This window comes from Physella acuta, unplaced genomic scaffold (genome assembly GCF_028476545.2).
Source record: "Physella acuta isolate Inbredline_101_S28 unplaced genomic scaffold, ASM2847654v3 ptg001534l, whole genome shotgun sequence".
Taxonomy (NCBI): Eukaryota; Metazoa; Mollusca; class Gastropoda; family Physidae; genus Physella; species Physella acuta.
This window is the reverse complement of record NW_026733049.1, coordinates 47,748-57,500: the sequence shown is the minus strand read 5'-3', so window position 1 is coordinate 57,500 and position 9,753 is coordinate 47,748. Positions and strand designations below refer to the sequence as shown.

The window sequence follows — 9,753 nt, the reverse complement described above, 5'->3', positions numbered from 1 at the left end:
AGTGTCCATTCGGGCATTTGTCGCATTCGGGCAAGTGTCCATTCGGGCGTTTGTCGCATTCGGGCAAGTGTCCATTCGGGCATTTGTCGCATTCGGGCAAGTGTCCATTCGGGCATTTGTCGCATTCGGGCAAGTGTCCATTCGGGAATTCGGCCTTCGGGCAAACGGCATTCGGGCAAGTGTCTTTCGGGAAAACGACCGGCTCCCGTTTTAGTCGTAGTTACTTAACCATAGGTTTATGTGAAGCGTTTAGTAAATACTCATTTTTTTTTTTTTAAAAGCGTAATTGTTTTCATTTTTATTTATTTTTTAATGGCAAAGTTTTGAGTACAATAGGCATGAAAAGTCTTGGTATTCATACTAAATTTTTAAAATCTTTTTAAAAACAATGACAAGCGATAAAATTATAGTGACATTTGTAAAAATTAAAGCGTTAATGAACCATTGATTACACTCATTCTTATATTTTTTTTATCGAATATAAGTTGTTGAAAAGCTGTTTAGAATTATTTTATCAGTTCAAATACTTTCAAAAACTCCCTCTACCTCTCCTTGAAGTCAACTGTAATTGCTAGAGACTGTAAAACAATGAAAGTGACAACAATCGTTTTCCATGATCAAATTTCACAAAGGTGGTCTATGGCAGAGGCGTAGCAAAGGGGGGGGGGGGGCGGAGGTGCGGACCGCATCGGGTGACACCATACCATTTAGGGGGGTGACACCAAGGCAAAAAAAATAGCAACATATATAGAGAAAAACTTGAGGTGGGGGGGGGTGTGCAAATCGAATGTTTGAGGAGGGGTGCAAATCGAAAGTTTGAGGGGGTGGGGTGCAAATCGAAAATTTGAGGGGGGGGGGGGGTGCAAATCCAAAGTTTGAGGAGGGGTGCAAATCCAAATTTGAGGGGGGGGGGGTTGTCCCCGGGAAGGGTCGCTACGCCTCTGGGTATGACACCATTAAGTGCCGCACCGGGTGACACCCGACCTCGCTAAGCCACTGGTCTATGGTGTATAGCGTAGTGTTGTATTTATATTAAACGAGGTGATCCGCGACGTAGCATACGCCACTATTTAGTTTAATTCTTATTTTTCAGTAATTCATAATTTGTGAATTCGACACTATCAATGCTGCGACTGAAAATATTTTGCTTTAAGACACTATCTATCAGTAGCTAGTGAAGGACGATTATCATCCCCATTCACTTTCCACTCTTCTTCCCCCCCCCCCCCCCCCCCCCGCCTACAATGAAAAGAGCAAGCCGAATACGTGATTACCTCCCATTAATTTCAAGCAGTTTAAAAGCTAAATTATCTGCCCCTAATGGCCGTCAGTACGATTGTAAACAGCTCAGTAGAAAAATTGTATGCTTTCTAGCAACAAAAATTCGGAACCATATTACTAGAGTGTGGGGGTTTTCAGCAATACTATCACGCTGTTTCTATAAAGTCCAAGCAAAGTTTGTCTTACTGAGGTAAAACTTCGGGTTAAAAAATTTTGGCTTGGTAAAAATTAACAGTAATGTGATCTTTAAACTTTAAAAAAAAATCTTTCCAAGTTCTTAAAATACAGTAAGATTTCTTAATTCCAAAATATTTTTTCAGGTTAAAGTTTTTTAATAATTTATTTAGGGTCATTATCATGGCAAAATGGACGAAAGACGAAACATCGTGCGTGTCAACAATAATAACCGGGGGCCTCTGATCGAACTCAGTGGGTTACATTGTATAGGGTAGACCTTAATCAAACTCCAGCAGTAAACTTAACCCAACCTGAAAAAGTTTCTCATAAACGATTGAATAACAATACCTTATGTTATCGAATTTAGGTATATATAACTTGTAGGCTATTTCTATTTCCTGACTAGAGTAACCATTACGACATTAATGGATCCAAGCGAGAATAGTCTCAAAGATATTTTAGAGGCCTTTAAACTTTTTTTTTTAAATTATGCGCGGTGTAATAGAAATTAATATTGTTATATTATCCAGTTTTTCATTTTTCGGACTTTAAGAATTAATGGATGTAATTGATGTTTTAGTGTTAAAAGTAGTTAAACACAATTTAAAAATAAAGGCAAAAGCAATTTGGTTTCCAAATTCTAAAGGCGACATAAACGAAGATATTCTATAGGTTAGCATACATTTTATAATACAAAATGTAAACAAAATGGCAAAACTAGGTCATGTGGTTTAAAATAGCATTATGTTATTTTAAAAATTTACTCGCAAAGTTTTGTAAACAAATCGATCACTGAGTTCCTGTACAGTTAATCAATGTTTGTCTTACGAAAGTGAAACATCCGGTTATAACTAGAATAGAAATTTATCCTTAAACTTAAAAATTTATTATCAAGTTCTCAGGATTTGCAACTTTTATATTCTAAAAATCTTAAATTTCTGAATTTTTTTTTAGGTTTAGGTTTTTATTTTTTATTATTTTTTACGGCCGCGATAAAACAATTTTATCAATGTCAACAACAGGATAGAAGGATTTTCGGTAAAAATCGGTAACACTTAAAATCACGATATCGCGTCGGTTATTATTCCGGAATTGTACAGCAGTAAAAAAAACCCAGTAAAACCATGTCGTTGACTGTCTAGCCGTTTCCCAGACCACCGGAAATACTGTAAACCATCATTTATTTGCCGCCATTTTTTAAAATACTTATTGTTTTAAAATATACATTGATTGATTTTAGTTCCATTTTAAATACTGTTTTGCTAAAAAAAAATTGTATTTCTAATCATTTTAAGTTTATTTGTACTGATTATTGCTGCTACTAAATATATTTCTAGTTCGTCTTACTACTTTTAACATTAGTAAATCTAATCGTCTTATTTTACTAACAGATCTTGATTTTAGATTTTTCTAGATCTGATCTAGTTGTCGCAAATGTACTGCAAGTTTTTTTTCTGCGTTTCTTAAAAAAAATTATTTAATTACTACACTCGACTTTGGCATTTTGTTGACAATTTCAAAATAATTTTTTAATTTAAAAAAAAGTATGAATAATAGCTAGCACTCTAGTAAACTAAGTCAATTTAGCATATATTAACTTTCTGTGCAAAGTCATCTATTAATTAAAAAAAAAACCAAAGTCAGGTCGGCCTGTGGCACCCTTCACTGAACTTGACTAAAGGAAAAAATATTTGGCCCGTGACCTTCTTTAAAACAGAATTTACTTATGTTTTTTTTAACTATTAGTAAACATTGTGCTTAATCTTACCCAATAAGTAATAAAAATTTGAAAATTAATTTCAATTACTGTTGTAAAGTGAGATACACAGCTTAATAAACACGTGTTTTCTTGAGGGGGTGTGACCCGGGTGTGGCACATCGCAATTGGAACTTTATATTTCTGTGTTTTATGACTATATTTGTACAAAATCAGCATGCTGTGCGGGGTCGGCGTGGTCGAGTCGGTAAAGCTCATGGTTGCTAAACCGAAAAGTCTCGAGTTCGAACCCTCGGGCTGATGAGGCTCGTTAGCTGGATACAGCAACTCTTTTAGGAGAGACAACTCCAAAATCAAACAACTGCTGCCTTGTAGTTTGTTCTTGGTTGGACAAAGGAAGCAAATCCAAAAAGAAAAGCAGGCTGAAATCGGAGTCAATGGCCTCAATGGCGCATAATCAGTTGACACGTAACACTTAATTGTGTTGGAGGCGTGGTCGAGTCGGCAAAAAGCTCATGGTTGACAAATTCGAACAAAGTCTCGAGTTCAAACTCACTGGCAGATAAATCTCGATACCCTTAAACACTAATAATTAAGAACGAAGAAGAAGTTTCGCGAAGGCGCCGCTTGCGAGACAAACAAAGAAATTAGGTCAAAAGTAGATCTGACAATTCTTAAATAACAGACTTAAATAGAAACGGATAGTACCGATTTCTAAAATTAACGATGGCCTCGTAAACATTCGTTTTTTTTTCTATACCGTTCAGTGAAAGCGAAACTGGTCGCCATTTTAGTAAGCGCATGAGCCGTGAGATGCCACGAAAATGACAAACCCGGAAGCGTTGAATCGAACGGCCTTAATAACACTTAGATTCAGTGGCGTAGCGAGGGGTGGGGGGGGGGGGCTGGGGGTGCGTCGCAACGGGTGACACCAAGGCAAAAAATAGCAAAATGTATACAGAAAAATGAAAATTCCACTTAATTAAGTGATAAATTAGTGTGTTAAATATTCTTTTTACAGCAAATATGACAAATCCCAACAAGGGTGGAAAGGGAGGGGGGGGGGGGGGGGTGACACAATAACGTAAACCTGCTAATAATAGAGAAAACATGCTACATCAATCTATATTTATAACAGACTATAGATATAATTTTATATATATATATATATATATATATATATATATATATATAATTTTTAACGGGGGGGGTGACACCATCAAGTGCCGCAACGGGTGACACCAGACCTCGCTACGCCACTGCTTAGATTTACTAATTGCTGCTAATTTTCTGTCAATTAAACATTAGATTATGATTAGATTAAATTGCACTTGACTTTATTTTTATTTCAACGGTCAAATAAAGTATGGTTTACAGTAATGAATGTTACCGAAACTCAACAAACATTACCAGATAATTTCCGACGCTATAACGTGAGATTACCGGATTTTCGTCCTATCGGTTGCCTCCATTAAAATACAAAAAGAAATTCCAAATCCCAAACCTGAACAGAATAAGTAAATAATGAAAACATAAATAAAAGATACTCAATTACAAAAGTCTGAAGTTCTGCCGTAACCTGTTTACACAGATATCCACAATCCAATGTAGTCTGCATTTTACTCAATACTTTATAAGTTTAAGACGTCCAGACATTTTCGTTTCGTAATTTTATTTAGATCTACTATTTTATAATTTACCCATGTTCCACACTGGTGCAAACCAGAGCGCTTGACTTTTTTCAAATTTAGTTGTTTTTCTATTAAATTAATATTTCCAAAATATTGGAGTATTTATCCTTCTGAAATTAAAAAAAAATCTGGTTTAAATTTCTAAAATGTAAACATTTTGTAGTTTTTCTATTATCAAAATCGTGTTTTTTGGATGCATTAATTTTTTTTTAATAGTTTAAGATAAAACCTATTTTTTACAAATTTATATCTGTAATGTTTATGCAAGTTTTGGATTTTTTTATAGTCACCTACATATACACACACACATACGCTCGAACGCACGCACGCATGTACGAATACACGCATACATACATATAACTACACACATATACATAATTTTTACTGATCTATTGATGCATGTCTGACTACCTTTTGTATGGAATCTAAACAAAAAAAAATAAAAGTATTTACTTATCAAGCGAACAATTAATAATGTCGGGGTCTTTATATAATTAAAATAAATCAAATGTTCAACAGTATAATTTTATTCAAAATTGTTATACATGATGCTTCCCTGTTTAAACTCAGCACATACATACACAATGCATCACTATTAAAGCAATGCATACATATACAATGAATGATTTTTTTACTCAAATAGTGCATCGTTTTCTATGCACTGTTACTAGCATACATTTTACTCACTAATCTTGCCTTTAAAAAATGTAAAAACCAGTAAGTAACGAGTAAGTGACGTTAAAATACATCCAAACAAGCTTATACAATGGGCCACATAAATACTTATGACGTGATTTGATGTTAATTTATGTGTTGGTCATTCCTAGGCAGCCAGGCTTAGAGAAGCGCCGGAAGGGATAGAAAAAAAAATTAAAATCTTACATTCAGCTGCTTTTATGGATTATACAATTCTACTCTGTTGAAGTTACAAAGATGTAAACTGATACTTGACTTTACGGACTTATTTAATTTTTTTTTACATTTATTGTGTGACACGAAAATAATTTTTTTAAGGGACAATGACTGGTAAAAAGCGCCCAAATATTTTGAATAACTTCATATAATCGTAGGGGGCGTAAAGTTGATAGACCGCCCCATGTGCATGAATTGTTGGCTACGCCTCTGCTGTTGAAGTTATCCCCACGACGATAGCGTGGAGTAAAACAATAATTAAAAGCTTTTGATAAAGACAGCGATGATAAAACTATAACTAAAACATTGAGAGCAAAGACTACATGAACAAAACAAAATAATAGAAGCTTTAGATTTAGTAATCCAAACTTTAAAAAAAACATTCCTCTTTAAGTACAGATTTATACTACTCGCCTAGTATTAATGGGTTCACTATAAAACAAAAACTATCACAAGGATATAAATTAAGTCTAAGATCATAATTTTGTTGAGACGCGAATTATTAAAATATGTGAAACATTTCTGACTTTTCTCATCATTTAGTGTTGGGTAAGTAACGTTGGTATTGTTAACCAGACATTGAAACGTAAATGCGAAGCTCTCCGTGTTTTCGAAAAAGTAACAAAACGAAAAGTAATTCATTTGGGCTGCACCGTTCAAAGGGTTGTTCACCATACCAACTTGTATTGTGTCAATGGTTTCATACCTTTTTAAAAGTCTGAAAGAGAATTGACTGTCCTCTTGGTTACTGGTCTTACTAAATTGAATCCTGTACTCTCTGAATGCGCCCAATAAAACAGCAAGTCTCCTGATTTTTTCTTCATCAAGTTCCCGTTCTTCTACATAAATCATCAGTTTCACCACGGCCATGCTCGCGTTGGTCCTCTGGTCTACAGCAAACTTTGTCTGTTCGATAGTTTCAACTTCCAGGTGTATCAGTACCTCTACCAGACAAGCCAACATCACAGGCAGCTTCAGCAGTTCGGACATAGAGAAACTAAAATCGTCTTCTTGTAGAGCAATACTAAAATGGATCAACTTTTTACATTTTCCGCCGGCCCGTAGATTGTACTTTGGCTTACAATGGAAAAATTCGCAGGTGTTATTGTCAAAAATATTGTCCAGATTTTCTAGTTGTCCTATGTGGCAAACCGCCTGAGACCACGTGACTGCGTCTTGGCTGGTCACGTGGGATGTCAGAACTACCCTACTCTCGTCTAAGAGGTTAAAGGTTATTTTTAAACGTATTCTTTCGGGGGTGAATTTCATCACGTTAGTTAGATGATAGTGCGCTTGAGAATTACAGAGATAACAGAAAGCGTTTCGGTAAAAGGTGAATATGCCATTCGGGTTCGCAAACATGTAGTTGGTGTGGTTCAGGCAAGCTTGTTCAGTGGCGTCGTCAAATTTGATAGAACTGTTGCATGTTTTGACCAATCGTGGCAAGCAGTTGGGTTGTATTTCAACTGAGTCTGGTGGTAAGTAGCGCAGAGAGTATGGGGATAGATGATTGTCTTTCAAATTCCTGTTCTCTTCAACATTCTCCGGAGTCTGAGGCAGAATCGGTTCCCATAGCGTGAAATGTGTATTCGATTTCATGTTGCATCGATACACGGACATGTTTTGAAACACGATACCGGTTTTTAAGTCCGTGACGGGTCTGTTCTCAAAAGCCGTCAGTAAAGTGACGTAGTTGGAGAAAGAGAAACCGGAAGTATTTCCAGGTGGTTTAGAAATTCCCGAAGTCTTAGATTCGTTGGATTGCCTGGTGAATCGTCTGTCAGCGAGTTGAACTGCAGCTGGACAAGAAGTTACCATGGCAACTCCGTCCCTTGAGCAGGTATGGTCAAGGTCAAGGAAGTTCTGATAGCTCGCCATGGACTCTGAGTACAGTTCTGGACAGTCTCTGGAGAAATACACGCAGCAAGTTTTATAAAGGACACAGTCGCCGTTACAGGAGCAGGGGAAACTCTGGATGCCACACTTCATCAGACATCCCATGTAATCGAAGGCGCGTTTCCCAGCAATTGAACAAATAACTAGCGTAAATATCAAACAGAATAGACATGCTTGACAAAATTTCATTTTAGATTTCATTATAAAGTGTGCGACAATATGGATGATATGAGAAAAATTCACCAAATTTTCATATTCAAAATTTCAACGAATGAGACTAAAACTCAATGATAAACACACTAATATATTACTGTGCTGGTGTACAAAACATACTAGTTGTATAGAAACAGCTTCATCCAAATAATATCTTTATTTAGTCTTGCTTTAACAAATATAGAAATAATATTATATCAGAAATTATGCAAGAAACCAATGTATTATCTTCTGTATTTAAAATCAGACACAAAGCGAACATCTGAATTTTATAGCTTTAAGTATTGATTACTGTAAAATATTATTTTTCACAAGTTTCACGTTAAAATCTGAATTGTAATTTAATCAACCACAAGCTTCACATAATTAAGTTGCATGACGGGCAAAAATGTACCATCCCTTTCATTTCATTTTTCTTCAAACAAAAATATGATTTATTTTAAAAATTATCGTTATAGTCGAGACAATTAATTAATATCTAAGAAACAATAAAAAAAAAATTTTTATAAGATCTCCACTAGGTGCGTAAAATAGATCATCGTCGTTATTTCTTGTTCGTGTAGGAGTCACATAAAGTAGATGAAGTAGAGTTTATCTATTTCAGAGTACTCGGCATATAGAGAGATAGTGTGGTCAGCACCATTTCCAGCCGCCGCCTTTATTTTCCCAAAAGTGAGTATATATATATATATATATATATATATATATATATATATATATATATATATATATATATATATATCGCAGATTTAATTGATGGAACTAGCAAAATGAAGATGACGTAACTTTCCACTATATATTTATATATAGATCTGAATAGTCAGTCACAAAGTACAACAGCTTTTGTCAATGAGATCTTCACCAGGATTCATTTCTGTTTGTTTTAAGATATTTAGAAATGGTTTACTTTACAAAAACAATAGAAAAATATCCAACACTTTTATTTTAAGAGTAAGATAAAATTAGGTAGACCTATAAACCTCAAAAAAATATCACGTTTTAACAAAATTTAGCTTTAGAAAGAAAATGTTGTCGTGTTTACTTTGTCTAGACTAACTTTTAAAATTTGAAATATTTTTTTTTTTAAAAACATGAATGAAATATCTATGTATCTAATAAAAATGTTATGTGCAATTCTTATTTTACTTTAACTATCGATTTTAGCAAACAAAATTAGTTTTTTTTTTTAAATCCACATATTGCACTATAACGTTAATTAATGACAGCGAAATTAATTATAGTTAAAGTAACATAATAGGCGTGGAAATGTTATTGTCCTGAATTTCCCTGGACGTCAAACAAAAAAATTGTTATGAATTTAAAATCCCAACTAGACTAATGAACATAAAAAACTTCTTGTGATTTAGTCATATGTTTCATATAACAAAATAATCATGTGGTTACAATGGCAAGAATATGAGCATCAACATAGAAAAAAAATTGTTTCTGAATATATAACTTAATCAAACTGCTCTTCAACTGTTCTACGGAATATTTGTATATCAGAAATCTTTGTGCGAACCATTGAAGAAAGACCCGGCTAGATTTACGTCTATTATGTATTGCTTTCAAGATAGCAAAGTTTTTTTTTACTGAGATTTTAAAAAAAACTACAATTAAATTACATAAGCTTGATTATTTTGTTTAATTTACTGTCCATTTTCAACGTGGAAAGTAGTGAAACAAATGAAAGACAATTTAGGATGAAAATTAATAGTGTTAGCTCAGAAAAATGTGAGGATGAGGTAACCCTAATCCAAGAATGACGTAAACCGTAAGGGGAATAGTGCCGGCTGTAGTTCGAGAAAAGAAACATTAGTTTAGACGCGTAGCTGTTTTCAGCTGAGATATCTCAGTTTTTGTTTG

The 9,753-nt window shown here is 34.5% G+C and overlaps 1 protein-coding gene across 1 annotated transcript in view; it reads right to left on the bottom strand.

The window, feature by feature from the left end:
* LOC131928697 (uncharacterized) overlaps positions 1 to 4,836 on the bottom strand; it is a 9,385-nt gene extending 4,549 nt beyond the window's left edge. Inside the window, exon 1 of the mRNA XM_059284785.1 lies at positions 4,731 to 4,836. The gene's annotated coding sequence lies outside the window, so the exon portion shown is untranslated. The remainder of the gene's footprint in view (positions 1 to 4,730) is intronic.
* Between the last annotated feature and the right edge of the window lie 4,917 nt (positions 4,837 to 9,753).